This window comes from Sphaerodactylus townsendi, linkage group LG05 (genome assembly GCF_021028975.2).
Source record: "Sphaerodactylus townsendi isolate TG3544 linkage group LG05, MPM_Stown_v2.3, whole genome shotgun sequence".
Classification (NCBI taxonomy): domain Eukaryota; kingdom Metazoa; phylum Chordata; class Lepidosauria; order Squamata; family Sphaerodactylidae; genus Sphaerodactylus; species Sphaerodactylus townsendi.
The window spans coordinates 50,168,683-50,185,923 of NC_059429.1; the positions used below are offsets into that span (position 1 = coordinate 50,168,683).

Here is a 17,241-nt window from a genome sequence, read left to right on the forward strand (position 1 = left end):
AAGATGTGAAAAGGAAGGCTTTAGGGCGCAGTTTGTCAAATAAGTGACTGAGATGATTTACCCCAGTGGAAACCAATGATAAACAGGAAGCCATCCTACGTGCCTCGTTTCACTTGAAGCTTTTACTTTTTTACACTAATAGTTAAAAGATGTTTTCTTTGTAGTTTCAGTCTCAGTGCTAAGAAAGTTTTTAGGCACAAGGGCTGTAAAACCAAAGCTCACATGCTTTTGAAGAGGGGCTGTGTCTCAAGAGCATCCACTTTGCAGGCAGAAAGTCCCAAGTTCAGTTCCTGGTATCTCCAGTTAAAAAGGACCAGGCAGAAGGTGATATGAAAGACCTTTGCTTGAGAACCCAAAGAGCCACTGCCAATCTGAGTAGATAACACTGAGCTTGATGGATTGATGTATAAGACAGCTGGAGCTATGGAAGCATTTTTAAAAGGAACCTTCTTACAATAAAACTCATCCAAAGATAAGGTCCAGCTAAATCTTACTTACAGTGAGGTGGTTATTAATGTTGAAGAAGTCTGCTTCCATTTCCCCCCTCCATCCTTCTGCCTTTTTAAACACTGCAGTATTACAAGAGAAGTTCTATTGGACTGGAGGTCTACTAGGCCAGCACTGCTTTTCCAACACCAAGCAGACACATATTTCTGCAGCATCATAAAGACAGCATGAAGGCTTTAACTTTCCCTAGATGCATGTCTAGCATCTGGTGAGAAGGGTTACCCTTGGTGGTTCTCTGCTCCTCCATTTATGCAGTTGTTTTAAAATATTTATATCCCACCTTGTCTTCTTAGATCCAGGGTGGCTAATACAGCAACAAAAGCTGCAAAACATGCTTTTTTAAATAAAAAAAATCACTATATCATCCTGTTGTAACTAATAGCCATCATCACATGCATCACATGATGTCACTGTTTGTTGTAGAAATGAAATAATGCCAGTCATTTTCATCTGACGCTTCAGGAAGACCTGAATTCACTCTGTCCATTGCATCTATTTTTATTTTTAAGCTCCCAAACTTTTCCACCTTTCCAGGAAGGATGGTGTTTCAGTCTCTTTATCATTTGGGCTGCCCTGTTCATATGATTCTCAGATCTAAAATACCATGGGGCTCAGTGGTGGAGGGGTTGCTTGGAATGAAGAAGATTCCAGGTTCAATCCTCAGCATATCCAGGTAAAGGGTCAGGTCATACATGATGTGAAAGATGTCTTCTTCCTGAGGCTCTGATGCTGGTGAAAGTAGACAGTTCTGAACTGATAGACCAAAGGTCTATGTAAGCATAAGGCAGATCCACATTTGAGATGCAATGACTTAAAGGATACAGGAGTGTTCCAAATGTATATACATTTAGATATAAAAGTAATGACTATTGTAACTTGTTGTATGCTGGCCTGCTTTTGTCTGTGATCCGGAAGCTTAAACTCGTTCAGCATGCGGCTGCCAGACTCTTTACGGGAACGTCCAGTCGGGACCAGATCACTCTGGTCCTATACCATCTGCATTGGCTGCCCATCGAGTTCTGGGTCATGTTCAAGGTGCTGGTTCTAACCTTTAAGGCTAAGTGGCCTTGGGCCCACATCTCCCCATATTGCCCCGCTAGGTTCCTCCAGTCTTCGGAGGAGAACCTATTAGAGGTCCCTGGCCTGAAACACATCCGGCTGGCCTCTATCAGGACCAGGGCTCTTCTGGCCCCCCTCTGGTGGAACAGGCTCCCTGCGGGACTTGCAGAGTTTCCACAGGGCCTGTAAAACAGATCTGTTCCGCCAGGCATTTGGCCAGCTGGGGTGAGTGTGATCCTATTCCATCTAGGCCCGGTGAGCTCAGTTGGGGGGGGGGGGGTTATCACCATCTATCTGATGTCTGCTGTAGTTCCTATTTATAGTTTTATATTTATAGTTTTATTGGTTGTTGTATGGGTTTTAATGCTGTTAAAATATTATTATGCTGTTCGTATAATTTTTTGTTGTTTGCCACCCTGAGCCCCTTGGGGGAGGGCAGCCTATACATTTAAAGTACAAATAAATAAATATCTTATTACTTTATGCTTCACCTGTAACACTCTAGATTTCCTGACATGTACTTTAGCCTCAAAGTTGTGCAAGTGGAGGATCATGAAATGGATTGGGGCTTCTGCCTTGAGAAATGGGGACATTAGCATTTTCTTATGGCTTCCTTATTTGAAACTCCTCCTCCTTCCTCAGGTAGGGAAAAATACAACAACTTGTACTATGCATGTTTTCTCTGCAACAAGGTTAAAAAGTGGGGCAGGGCAAATTCAATCAGAAAGATACCCTGTCCCTGGAGAGTCAGCGTGGCTAATGTATAAAAATCTAATAAATAAATAAAAATCTAAATAAAAAATCTAATAAATAAATAAAAATCTAATAAATAAATAAATAAATAAATAATGTGGGTGGAGTCTAATCGAGAGAACTGGGTTTGATTCCTCACTGCTCCACATGAGTTGTGCTCTCTAATCTCATGAACCATGTTTGTTTTCCTCACTCCTGAACATGGTGCCTACTAGGTGACTTTGGGCTAATCACAGTTTTTGTCTCAGCCACACCTACCTTACAAGGTATTTGTTGTGGAGGAGGGGAAGGGAAAGTGCTTTGAGAATTCCTAAAGGTAGAAAAAAGCAGGGCATAAAAGCCAACTGTTCTTCTGTTTCTTCTTCTTCAATGCCATGGCCCCAGTCTTCAGGAGGCAACCTTTTCAGGTTAAACCCTACAGCAGGGAATTTGATCATGCCTTTTCAAAGTTACATATAGATTGGTCCAGTGGTGGGATCCAAAATTTTTAGTAACAGGTTCCCATGGTGGTGGGATTCAAACAGTGGCGTAGGACCAATGGGGCTGGGCAGGGCACGGCAGGGGAGTGGCCGGGAATTCCGGGGGCAGGGCATTCCTGGGCAAGGACGCAGCCGCTGCGCCGGTCCTTGGGTGGGAAACGAATGCACGCAGATTGTACCTACGAATACAGTTCCCTTTGGACAAAAAAGGAGGAGGGAAGACATGTGTGCTGGATCACCAGGGAAAAAAACTTTATTTCGTGAATGTTGTACAAGGAAATAGCAATCAGATGAGCTGCAAGCAGAAGAAATCCAAGTGGGGAACAAATGCAGCAAATGATAGCTGCGGGAACTCTCAGGCTGCAGAAAATGAAAATGAGTATTTTAATGGAGGAATAGAATAGAATAGAATAGAATAGAATAGAATAGAATAGAATAGAATAGAATAGAATAGAATAGAATAGAATAGAACAAGGAACACACAAGGAATTTGTCTCCGGTGCATATGCTCTCAGTGTACATAAAAGAAAAATACATTTGTCAAGAATCATAAGGTACAGCACTTAATGATTGTCATATAGGTCTAGTAAGCAATCAGGAAACAATCAGTAGTAATGAAAACATAAAATGTAAAATCATAAAATAAAATAAAATAAAATAAAATGTCAGCACAGGCTATAGTCATACAGTCATAAGTGGGAGGAGATGGGTAATAGGAATGATGAAAAAAGTAGTGCAGTAATTATATAAAAAGTATATAATAAATAGTTTAACATTATCGAGGGAATTATTTGTTTAACAGAGTGATGGCATTCGGGAAAAAACTGTTCTTATGTCTAGTTGTCTTGGTGTGCAGTGCTCTGTAGCGATGTTTAGAGGGTAAGAGTTGAAACAGTTTATGTCCAGGATGCGAGGGGTCAGTAAATATTTTCACAGCCCTTTTTTTGACCCGTGCAGTATACAGGTCCTCAATGGAAGGCAGGTTAGCAGCAATTGTTTTTTCTGCAGTACTGATTATTCTCTGAAGTCTGTGTCGATCTTGTTGGGTTGCAGAACCAAACCACACAGTTATAGAGGTGCAGATGACAGACTCAATGATTCCTCTGTAGAACTGTATCAGCAGCTCCTTGGGCAGTTTGAGCTTCCTGAGTTGGCGCAGAAAGAACATTCTTTGTTGTGCTTTTTTGATGACATTTTTGATATTAGGTGACCATTTTAGGTCATGAGATATGATGGAGCCTAGAAATTTAAAGGTCTCTACTATTGATACTGTGTTGTCTAGTATTGTGAGAGGAGGTAGGATGGGAGGGTTTCTCCTGAAATCTACCACCATTTCTACGGTTTTAAGTGTGTTCAGTTCTAGATTGTTCCAGTGGCACCACGAGGCTAGTTGTTCAACCTCCCGTCTGTATGCGGTTTCATCGTTGTCTCGAATGAGACCAATCACTGTTGTATCATCTGCAAATTTCAGTATTTTAACAGATGGATCGTTTGAGATGCAGTCATTGGTATACAGAGAGAAGAGAAGTGGTGAAAGTACACAGCCTTGGGGGGCCCCTGTGCTCATTTTACAGGTGTCTGATGTAATTTTTCCTAGCTTCACCTGCTGTTTCCTATCTGTTAGGAAGCTTGTGATCCACTTACAAATATGCAGGTACTGCTAGCTGATTTAGTTTGGTTAGAAGAATGTCCGGTCTGATAGTATTGAATGCTGAACTAAAGTCAACAAAGAGGACCCTTGCATAGGTCTTTGGCGATTCAAGATGCTGTAGGATATAGTGCAAAGCCATATTAACAGCATCGTCTGTCGATCTGTTTGCTCGGTATGCAAATTGCAAGGGGTCCAACAAAGGATCCGTGATGGTTTTCAAATGGTACATCACTAGCCTTTCAAAAGTTTTCATAACTACAGATGTTAGAGCAACTGGTCTGTAGTCGTTCAGTTCCTTGATGGAAGGCTTCTTCGGCACTGGGACAATAGTGGAGTGTTTGAAGCAGGAAGGAACATAGCACATCTCTAGTGATTTGTTGAAGATTTGGGTGAAAATGGGGGCCAATTGGACAGCACAGACTTTTAAGCAAGAAGGTGTTATCTTGTCTGGGCCTGGTGCTTTTCCAGGCTTCTGTCTGTGAAATAGATCTTGCACTTCCTTTTCTGAGATCACCAGGGGTTGTAAACCCAATGAAATGGGTTCAGTTGTAGGAAGTTTGGCTATTGTTGGTGCATCAGAGATAGAGGTTGTGGAGAAAGGTGACTGTAGATTGTTTTCAAACCTACAGTAGAACACATTCAGGTCGTCTGCCAATTGCTGATTTCCTTCAGCTTGGGAAGGTGGTTTGCTGTAACCGGTGATATTTTTTGAGAGTTTTCCACATGTTTGCTGTTTCGTTTGGTGAAAACTGATTTTTTAGCTTTTCAGAGTAGTTTCTTTTTGCTGCTCTGATCTCCTTTGTTAATACATTTCTGGCCTGATTATACAGCATTCTATCACCCTTTCTGTAGGCCTCTTCTTTGGAACGACGTAACTGCTTAAGTTTAGCTGTGAACCAAGGTTTGTTGTTACTATATATACGCAAGTTCCTGGTTGGTATACAAAGATCTTCACAGAAGCTGACATATGATGTTACAGTATCTGTGAGTTCATCCAAATCTGCAGAGGTGTCTTTAAAAATATTCCAGTCTGTACAGTCAAGGCAAGCCTGCAGCTTTAACTTTGCCTCTTCAGTCCAAGTTCTCACTGATTTAGTTATTGGTTTTGTGGTTTTAAATCTTTGTTTGTAAGCAGGTACAAGGTGAATCATGCAATGATCAGAATGGCCTACAGCTGCTCGTGGTAAAGACCGATAAGCATCTTTCAGTGTTGTATAGCAGTGGTCTAAGATATTCTTGCCTCTGGTGGGACAGTTGACATGCTGAAAGTATTTTGGTAGGTCTTCCCTTAAGTTTGCTTTGTTTAAATCTCCCAAAATAATAACCAGTGAATCAGGGTATTTGGCTTCAGCCTCCATAATCTGATCGGCTAGAGTTCTTAATGCCTTTTTTACAGACGCTTGTGGATGAACGTAAACCAAAAAGAACAGAACTGAATTTATCTCTCGAGGGGAATAAAAAAGGTTTGCAATTAATAAGTAAGGACTCCAAGTTTTCATCACAGAATTTTTGAATTATTGTTATGTCCTGACACCAGCTTTTGTTGATGTATATACGTAATCCTCCTCCTTTTTTCTTCCCTGATAATTCTGCAATCCTGTCTGAACGAAATATCTGAAACCCTGGTATGCACATGCTATTATCATCAATGCTCTCATTTAGCCAGGTTTCAGTAAAGCATAGGGCAGATGCGTTGTAAAAATCAGAATTGCATCTGTTTAAAAGAAGTATTTCATCTATCTTGTTGGCAAGTGAACATAAATTGGTAAGAAAGATTGAAGGGAGCGGGGTTTTTTTTAATTCCCTTATTCCTTAGTCTATTTAAAATTCCCGCCCTTTTACCTCTTTGTCTCTGCTGCCTGTGCTTGTTTTTGCTGATCTGTTGTTGCCGGGAAATGGCTGCCTCCTGTGCTGAAATTTCCTCCGTGGTTGTAAAGATCTGTTGTTGCCGGGAAATGGCTGCCTCCTGTGCTGAAATTTCCTCCGTGGTTGTAAAGACAGATAGGGGTAAGACAGATAGGGGTGGAAGGCGGGAAAAGCAAAATATGTCCGCTGTGCAGACAACAAAGCCAAGAGGGGTTCTTTTTAAAAACATCCTAAGAACTTTTATTTGTGCTGTCGAGTATGAAAAAACCAAGACGGTTCTTTTTAAGATGTCCTCGGAATGTTTCATTTGTACAGAATGGACCATTGGCATTTGCAAAACTGCCTTATACAGTATGGTATGGTTGATTTGTGAGTGACTTCAGTTAGCCCTATCAAGAGAATAAAGTTACTTTAAATAAGCTGGACTGAGTCACCAGGGTTTGGCAGCAGAACTGTAAAGTTCTTCCAATATCCATGAAGGCAGAAAATGAATAAGCAGTAAATAAATTTCTTCAAGGAAAGCAAAGGACATAACAAAGCTGGATTGTGTAATAATGGGGAGGGGAGGAACTTTTATTGGCTTTCTCTTAACATATCAATGTGCAAGAGAGAGGCAAAATTTTGACTGAACTTAAGAAACCAAGAAAATAAATTTATCACGTTGACAAAATATACTGATTTTCTCTGAAAACTGAAAGAGACCACACAAGCTGTTTGGTTTTTCTTTTTTTCTTTCTTTTTTTCATAAGGAATAAATGAAAAGAACTGGCAGCTTATAAGCATGTGAATACCGGAGGTTTTATTGTGTTCCTTTTGAGGTTCTTGTCATATAGTTTATGTTCTGAGCTGGTTTTTTATTTCTTCCTTTTTTCTATAGAGGAACAGACAAAGGCCGGTACTTAACAAAAAAAACCCCTAGTTCATTTGCATCCATAACTACTATATATTGCTTGAGCTTCAGATTTAATGAAAGCTACATGATGTTTGTGTGTGTGTGTGTGTGTGTTTTCCAGTTAAAAACCAGGGGAGCCTCCATACCTCACTTAGAACTATCACTGAAATAAACAAACTCCACTGAAATAAACAAACTCCACTGGAATAAATAAACTCTCCTTGGTAACTGTAACTGCTACCACAGTTTATTGGGTCTGAGTTAATGAAACTGTGTCTATTGTAATGCCATTGGGGCACTCCTATTACCAATTCTGTAAGAATGAGAATCACTGTATCAATTTCCATCTTTTTGGGTGTGTCCTTGTATTGTGGCTTCTAATGCAGGGTGCCTATTGTGCTGTACTAACTTCTGAAAGAAAAAAGCACTTACAAGAGGAGAAAAAACTGTTGGAAGCATCTGTCCCCAACTGGATACAGGAAGCAAGAGAGCTGCAGAGAAGGAGAAACAGGGAACCAGAGAAAGGCAGGACTGGATGGCAAATTTGGCAGCAGCTGACTGAACAGCTGCTCCCCAGTTAAAATGTTCTGCCTTCTTGCTCATTGAATCCTGCGCCTGCCTTAGAGTAAGAGAAAGAAAAGATGACCACTCTCCCTTGAAACGAACCTCTGGCCAGACATAAGAGAAGAAAAATTGGCATTTTTTATTTCTTGTTGAGGGAAAGAATCAGTATCATGTAGTGGCTGGGTGCTGGATTAGGATCTGGAAAACTCAGATTCAAATCTCCATTCTGCCATGGAAGACTGCTGGATGATCATGAGTCTGTCACATGCGCTCAGAATAATCTACGTCAAAGGGCTGCTGTTAATAAGGATAAAACGGATAACATTCTATCCCATGAACAGGGGCATACCGCCCACAGGGATGGGGGGTGTCAAATGACCCCGGATGCACCAGTAGGGGGTGCAAAATCACCCACCCCTCTCCTCCCCTGCTCTGACCCGGGGGTCATTTGACCCCTCCTGTCCCCGTGGGCAGTACACGGCATCCGTCTTAGAATATACACAGCCAGACTACTTCATTCTGCCCTTGGTGGGACCCTTCCAATATTCATGGGTATCCAGGATCAGCAAGGGCTATGCAATTCTTTTGTGACTTCCTAAAATAATCTCTGTTTTCCTGAGCTATTTTGAGTTGTCCATGATGTTGCTTTGGAATAAGTGGTTCCAGTTTCCTGAGCTTCATTAAACTCATGGTTCTGACTTAACACACAGTTGAGAAAAAAAACGTGAACTGAAATTTTAAATCCTTGAGGGTCTTAAAAATCTTCCTTTAAGATTTTGTTCTACTGAAAAAGGTTGCCTTTTGAAGAAAAGACCCCCAAGGATATAATGCCCGATTGAATATTTGGGTGAGGTTTGTATGGTGGTAACTGTGTATGTGTGTGTGGCAGGACTGCAGCCATATTTAGCATGCAATAAAGACCTTTGATTAAATACAACAAGAAATCATGTAGCCACAGTGGAGTAGGAACTGGTTCTGTTCAATGTAGTATTTGTGGCTTATACAAGAACTGTTGATGGAGAAGAGGCAGTCTCTAGAAAGTTGTTTGACCAATGGCAGCTGCTGTGTATTTATATAAAGCGTGTATATATATATATAATATGTAAAGTTTTATTTTTATGGTTCCTTGTGCATAAGATCAAAAATTATATCTGTGCAGGAAAATAATTAGAGGATTAATGGCCAAAGCTTGTACATAAAGGGAGAGATTTCCAGGAGAAAAAAGTGTTATAAGCAGTTTTATTTTTAAATAGCTAGGCTTTTAAAGCAAACTGAAATATAAAGACAATAGTTTTCTTGTTATACTGAAAAGATCACATTAAACAATTCCATGCTTGTTTATCTACCTGAACCAGGAACAGGTTTAGCCACTTGGGCTTGCCAAGTCTCTGATTTCTTCTCAGTTTGTTGTAGCCCTGGATCCGATTTCTTGTGCCTTAAGAACAAGCACTAATTGAGGGGAAAAGTTCATTCACGTAAAGCAGGATCCTAAAGTTAAAAAAAAAATCTAAATGAGCAATGAATAAATTTAGTTACAGAATATTTGTGCTCATGGACAAATGTAAGAAAATATAATAATGTAGGGAAAATAAGAAAGTGTTCATACCCTGCTTTTCTCTATCTTTAAGGAGTCTCAAAGTGGCTAACAATCACCTTGCTTTCCCCTCCTCGAGTAGATGAGGCCGAGAGAGTTCTTACAGAACTGTGACTAGCCCAAGGTTATCCAGCAGGTTTTATTCATAGGAGTGGGGAAATAAGCCTGGTTCACCATATGCTCAGTTTTGTACTGTAGTACACTCTGGTTATCTAGTACACTTGAGTACACTCTGGCTATGTATTTTGTAGTGGTGATCCACATGATTCACAGCCTTTAAATAATCCTCTGAAGATGCCAGCCACAGATGCAGGCAAAACGTAAGGAGAAAATGCTACTAGAACACGGCCATACAGCCCGGAAACCACACAACCCCCCAGCCTTTAAATTAGTTAAATACCGTGTTTCTCCGAAAATAAGACAGTGTCTTATATTAATTTTTGCTCCCAAAGATGCGCTATGTCTTATTTTGCATCCATTTTGACAAAGTTGCTCACCAGAGACTGTTGAGAAAACTCAGCAATGAAGGAATAAGAGGGGAAGTCCTCCTATGGATTAAAAACTGGTTGAGAAACAGGAAACAAAGAGTGGGTCTAAATGGGAAGTTCTCACAATGGAGAGATGTCGGGAGTGGTGTCCCCCAAGGATCCGTTTTGGGACCAGTGCTCTTTAACCTATTCATAAATGACCTGGAAGTAGGGGTGGGTAGCGTGGTGGCCAAGTTTGCAGATGATACCAAATTATGTAGGGTGGTGAGAACCACAAAGGATTGCGAAGAGCTCCAAGTGGACCTTGATAAATTAGGTGAGTGGACTCCAGAAATGGCAAAATGCAGTTCAATGTAGCAAAAATGTAAGAGTGATGCACATAGGGGCAAAAAAATCCAAACTTCACATACATCGCTTACAGGGGTCCAGTGCTATCAGTCACAGACCAGGAAAGGGATTTAGAAGCGTCTTAAGTTGATATAGTTCCATGGGAATAAGTCAACTCAATGCATGGCTTAGCTGTGAAAAAGGCAAACTCTATGCTGGGGATCATTAGAAAAGCGAATTGATAATAAAACTGCAAAGATTGTCATGCCCTTTATATAAAGCAGTGGATGCGACCGCTTTACTTTGGAGTACCTTGTGTCCAGTCTCTTGGTGCGCCCGCATCTCAAAAAAGGATTATTATTGAGGAGATAGAGAAAAGTGCAGAGAAAGGGCAACAAGGATGATTGAGAGGGACTGGAGCACCTTCCCTATGAGGGAGAGAGGGCTGCAGCGTTTGGGACTCTCTTAGTTTGGAGAGGGAGGCTGGCTGAGGGGGGGGATATGTGATTGAAGTCCTACAAAATTATGCATGGGGTAGTGAAAATGTTGACAGAGAGAAATTTTTCTCTCTTTCTCACAATACTAGAACCAGGGGCATTCCATTGAAAATGCTGGGGAAGAATTAGGACTAATAAAAGGAAACACTTCTCTCACGCAACGTGTGGATTGGTGTTTGGAATATGCTGCCACAGGAGGTGGTGATGGCCTACTCAACCTGGATAGCTTTTAAAAGGGGCTTGGACAGATTTATGGAGGAGAAGTCGATTTATGGCTACCAATCTTGATCCTCCTTGATCTGAGGTTGCAAATGCCTTAACAGACCAGGTGATCGGAAGCAACAGCCGCAGAAGGCCATTGCATTCACATCCTACATGTGAGCTCCCAAAGGCACCTGGTGGGCCACTGCGAGTAGCAGAGAGCTGGACTAGATGGACTTTGGTCTGATCCAGCTGGCTTGTTCTTATGTTCTTATGTTCTTATTTTCAGGGGATGTCTTATTTTTCCACTCCACAGCTGCATGCTCTGGTGTTCTGTTTAACGGGCATGCAAAAATTTTTGCTACGTCTTACTTTCAGGGGATATTTTATATTTAGCACTTCAGCAAAACCTCTAGTACGTCTTATTCTCAAGGGATGTCTTATTTTTGGAGAAACAGGGTATGTGACATGACATAGGATTATCAGATAAAAAGCCCCTTAATTTGGTCTATAGAACAACATTTGAAGATTTTGCGTTTTGTTTTGTTTTTTGTAATTTTATCCTACCTTCCCTTCAGGGAGCTCATGGTAGTATACTTGGTTCTATCCTTTTCTGTTTTATCCTTGCAACTCTGTGAGGTAGGTTAGGTAGGGAGAATGACTGATCCAAGGCAACTTACTAAATTCTACTCTGGTGGTAAGGATTTGAACCCAGGTTTTCTCATTTACAGTCCAACACATCCTGCCCTTTCTCTGTAGAGTTCAGGGTTTTATTTTTATTCATTTTATGCTCAGTGGTGCATAATTTAGTAACATCTAGATTAGATTACCTCAATATATTGTACATGGGGCTACCCTTGAACATTGTCTTGAAGCTAAAGTTGGTGCAAAATGTTGATGCTAGAACATTGACTGGAGTGGACTCTAGGGACTATATCATTCCAAGTCGTTTCCCATCTACATTGGCTTTCAGTTTGTTTCTGGACCTAAGATCCAGTGTGGTGTTTATAGCAGAAATGTGGAGAAATAGTTACAGATCATGTTAGAGTTCTAATTTTAGAGTGTGTGTGAGTGTGTGTCATAGGGCTACTTACCATATATGGTAAATCTGCATGTTGAGAATATAAGGAACTTAAATATTCCTGTAGGGGGAGGAAGATGTGAAATAACCAATAAGGGTATTGTTGCTATGCCATGTGCTGATTGAACTGTATATAACAGTGGTTCTCAACCTTCCTAATGCCGTGACCCTTTAATACAGTTATGTTGTGGTGACCCCCAACCCTAACAGTTATCCATTTTACAGATGGAGAACACTGATGCAGAGAGTCTTAGGTGACCCCTGTGAAAGGGTCGTTCGACCCCCAAAGGGGTCCTGACCCCCAGGTTGAGAACCACTGGTATATAAGGAATTGTAACCTGTGACAAAGCACACAACTGTTCTTTTGAGCTTTATGCTGAGTGTCCTTTTAAAAAAAACTTGTTCTTTTCACTATTGGTATTGGCTATTGGGTTCACTAATACCAGGCAAGACCAATCTTTAGATTGGCTAAGATTCTCGAATATGTGTCTGTGTAGCTATGAAGATAGGTCATCAAAAATAAAAATAGGAAAACAATATATTGTTGGAATTGGGAGGATGAGCTGAGTACAACTGTGTATTCTTCAGGCTGAAAAGATATCCAGAATCAGCACCTGCAGAGCAAACGTCCTGGGGCAACCTTTTAGTAAATGGACGCAGGGAGAATCCCTTTCACAGCACACAAAATGTTGGGCACAAGCGAAGGGTGAAAGTGATCAGAGAGCTAGATAGTCAGGCAGGAAAAATAAGGGTGTTTCCGCACTACAAAAGGGAGTGAAGGTCGACTCGGTTCCCTTCAATGGGGGGCGATTCCTGGCTGTCCGCACAGCAACTTCCTTGCCCCCTGGAACCAAGCTAAGTGGGCGGGTACCTGTTTCGCTCCTCGATCGTGATTGGCGCTTGTGTTACGGAGGGAAACGGGAACGTTCTTTGTTTTAGTTTATCGTTTCCGTACGAAAGCAATGAAAGCATTGACATCTGAACTACTTCCGGCGCGAGTCGGAGCCCACGAAGCTTTCTATACCAAAATCTTTCCAGTCAGTGATTTCTCCCCGCCACTTTGAAATCCATCTCGATATCGTGAAAGCTTCGAAACGTGGAGGAAAACTGGTATAAAAAAAGCCGGCCAGCTCTCTGCCAGTCATGACTCTCCCTGCTCAGCGCATGCGAACGGGCTGCTCCTGATTGGTTGAATGGATGCTGTGTCGCTTCACATGCGCCCTCATTTCGAAGCTTCGAAGCGGTTTATCGACTCCAGTCTCCACCAGCGAATCGCAGGGTACCATAACTGGCGACAGGGATGTCGCGGTTCCGAGCGGGGGGAACAGAGACAAGACAACGTCGAGCTCGGTTGTAGTGTGGATACACCCGAGCTGAACCTGAGTGCGGCAGAAACCGGGTACAACACAGTAAGCGCGGAAGGTCCTTTGCTGGTTGGGTCTCTGATCCCTGTATCCCACACAGCCAGCCAGGAGGTGTCTTGCAGGCAGCTTAAGAGGGGAAAGGTGTGCTCTCCAGCGTTTTCAAAGAAAAAAAAGATGCCTTGAGCTAAAATAAGGCATCCAGAGGATGTCTTGGGGAAAAAGCTGTGAAGAGTCCCCCCCTCCACCCGATGCTTATTTTAGCATCCTGAGGACGTCTTATTTTAGCTGTGTGGAATGGACCAGTGTAGTGTTTAAGAAAGGTAGATTCTAATATGGAAAAATGGATTTGATTTTCCACTCCTCCACATGAGCAGTGGACTCTCATCTGGTGAACTAGATTTGTTTCCCTCACATGAACCTACTTGGCCACTCTGATCATCTTCAGAAGCTATACCAATAAGGCAGAAACATGGTAGAGGATCCAAGAAGTCACTGTGGATGAAAAGAGAATTCCATGGTGAGCAAAGAAAGAAAAAGGAAATGTTCAAGAAATGGAGGGAAGAACATACCCCTAGAGAAGAGTATTTGCAGGTTACTAGACACCATAGCTCAGCCATCAGAGAGGACAAAGCTCATAGTGAGCTGAAGCTGATCAAGGAGGCTTGCTACAGCAAGAAAATCTTCTTCAGATATATGAGGAACAAAGGGGCATTAGACCCACTGCTGGGTGAAAATGGAGAAACTCTTACAGAGAGTAAGCAGAAACACTCAATGCTTATTTTGCCTTGTTTTTTTCTCTGAAGAAGACAGCATGCTGATCTATAGATAGTAGTAGGTAAGGCACAGTGTCTGAGATGCTAATTGCCTTGGATAGAGAGGTTGTTGAGAAGCACTTGGCTGCATTGGATTAGTACAAATCTCCCAGGCCTGATAGTGGAGGGACTACTCATTAAATTTGCAGGTGACACCAAATTGGAAGAAGTAGTGAACACACTGGAAGACAGAGATAGTATTCAACAATATCTGAACACACTGGAAAAGTGAGCAGATGTGAACAAGATACAATTCAACAAGGATAAGTGTAGAGTTCTACAGCTGCATAACAAAAATGAGAAACATGCATGTTGGATAAATTTCTGCATAACAGTGTGTATGAACAAGATCTTGGGGTATGCTAAATATAAGTTAAATATGAGCAGCCAGTGTGATGCAGCAGTTTTAAAAAAGGCCAATGGGGTTTTGGGGTATATCAACAGAGGTATAATACCTAATTCACAAGCTGTAACAGTCCTGCTATACATCACAGTGGTTAGGTTGCACTTGAAGTACTGTGTGCAGTTCTGAGGGCCTTAATTCAAAAAGGATGTGAACAGAATGGAGCTGGTACTGGAGAGAGCATCAAGGGTGATCAAGGGTCTGGAGTCCAAGCCCTACAAGGAATGTTTAATCTGAAGAAGAGGTGGTTGAGGGAGAACATGATTGTTCTCTTTGAGTACTTGAAGGGCTGTCACTTAATGGAGGTCAGGGAACTGTTCTTGTTGGCAGCAGAGGATAGGACTTGTAACAATGTGTTTAAATTACATGCAGAAAGATCCCAGCTAGATATTAGGATTTTTTAAATAGTAAGAGTGAGTTCAGCAGTGGAATCAATTGCATAGGGAGGTGATGAGGTCACCCTTACTGGCATTCTTGCAGCAGTTGGATGGAGACTTGTAAGTGATACTTAAACTGATCCTGTATTGGGCACGGGGTTGGATTATATAGCCTATATCAGTGGTGGCGAACCTTTGGCACTCCAGATGTTATGGACTACAATTCCAATCAGCCCCTGCCAGCACGGCCAATTGACCATGCTGGCAGGGGCTGATGGGAATTGTAGTCCATAACATCTGGAGTGCCAAAGGTTCACCACCACGGGCCTATATGGTCCCTTCCAACTCTATGATTCTTAGTCTGATTTGGATGCCCCCGCCATCTGAGGCTATACAGGCAGCAACCAAAGAAAAGTCTTCTATGCTGTGGCACCAGAACCTTGGAATGCCCTCTACAGGAAAATTTTCCAGTCTCCCTCTGTTGTTGTCTTTTGTCAGTGAATGAAGAAGGGTTTTTCTGGCATTCGCTCAGTAACTCTTATTAGCCATTCTCCCTGTTCGTGTGTCTTTGTGTTTATGTGGTTATATGCTTCATTTTATTGTTTTAAATATTTTATATATATATATATATATATGTGTGTGTGTGTGTACTTTAAATATTTTTAATGTTTGAAATGCTTTAATGCTTTAATATTCACTGTCTCATTGGAAATGTAGCATAGAAATATTCGAAGTAAAATGAAGTAAGGAAGTAAATAAATAAATGGTTTGAGATCTAAAATGAGTTTAATGTTGTCCACTGCTTGGTGTGAGGTCTGAATTGGGTCAGTGTTATAGGGTAATTATCATACAATTATTAAAAAGTGCATTTAAGTATGCATGAGTGAATACTCTGATGAATTGAAGGCACAGCCAAAGTAAGTCTGACATTTACTTTAGGAGTGGATTTAACACAAAGTCAATTTAACCCTCACACATGTAAACATCTTACACATTTCACCTCAGTGGAAACAGAAACCCAAATTCAACAATGATTTAAGCTTTACTTAAGCCTATTTAAATATGCTTAAGCATGTGGCTGTTGTGGGCAGTGTGGCTGTGGTCTGGTGATTTAAGCTTCTAATGTTTCACGTGAATCTATGACTGGCATCTCCAGAGGGATGTCATGGTAAGATGTATTTTGTGTGGTTGGGTATCTGTTTTGTCTTCCTCTCTAATGTGTGGGGGTGAGGTACATCTTCAAGTGTCCAAGTCGAGTTCATTTGCAGTGCATTTGTATGTGTCCTGCTGGTTTGAATGTTTGTGACTCATCTCAGAAATTGGAATGAGGTCAAGTAAGCCTCTATTGGCATAAGAAAAAGAAAAGGGTTAAATATAAGAAGTCAAAAATAATAACAAGAAGTCAAAATATAATTTGCAACTCTAAGCAATTCACTGAGTCTCTATTATATCTAATAATAAATTTGCAACTAGTGCACAATGTGCAGGATCCTCACTATTTAAAGGAAAAAAATATCTTATGGAAGTCCAACAGGCCCGAGCACTTAGCAAATAAACAGTTTACATATTTCATCCTCAGTTGAGTATGTTTCTGGCAGTGGAAAAGAGTTTGTTCCAGCGTTTCCACATAACCCAAACCACAGGAACAAAATCTCCTATCTTTTACTGTCTTAACATGCCTGCCATACAGGAGAGCAGAAGGGATTATATTAAATCTAGCCAAAGTAAGTGCTCTCCTGAATCTAGGGTTCCATACAGTGGAAAGGTAATTGGCTACACAGCCACGTATGGCCGGAATCCCAAAACTCACAGGAGAACAGGTTTTATTTGTAGCAGCAAGGAGGTTGCGGAACTCCACGTTTAGCAGATTGCCTTAATTTTTTTTCCAGGCCTCAAGGAGAGTCAGCATGACCAAAGAATCAATTGTTAGGCCAATCTCATAACGTTTTTAACAATTGATGAGTTCAAACCAGAAAAAAGTGGTCTCAGTAAGCATAAGGCATATATAACTGGAATTAACTAGCATGAGGTGAGATGATTGGCAAGGTGTGTGTGTGTGTGTGTGTGTGTGTGTGTGTGTGTGTGTGTGTGTGTGAACTCGGAGTTTCCCTGTGTAGTCAGATAGAGAAGACACTGAAATCCACAAATACCAGGACAGTTAAAGGAAAAGAGTCTGAAAATCAACAAAATCTGACTACCGGTACTAAAAAATATCAAAACCAAAAACCAGGGGATTTGTCGAACACCATCCAACAATACACCAAATACTACAAACTGATTCCCTCCCAACCACTTGTACAGAAATAAAATTTAATGTAGCAACTCA

The 17,241-nt window shown here is 41.3% G+C and overlaps 1 long non-coding RNA gene across 1 annotated transcript in view; it reads right to left on the bottom strand.

The window, feature by feature from the left end:
* The window catches only part of LOC125433103, a 77,360-nt gene that overhangs the window by 37,524 nt on the left and 22,595 nt on the right, over positions 1–17,241 (bottom strand). Inside the window, exon 2 of the long non-coding RNA XR_007244596.1 lies at positions 9,118–9,259. This is a non-coding gene — a long non-coding RNA (uncharacterized LOC125433103). The remainder of the gene's footprint in view (positions 1–9,117; positions 9,260–17,241) is intronic.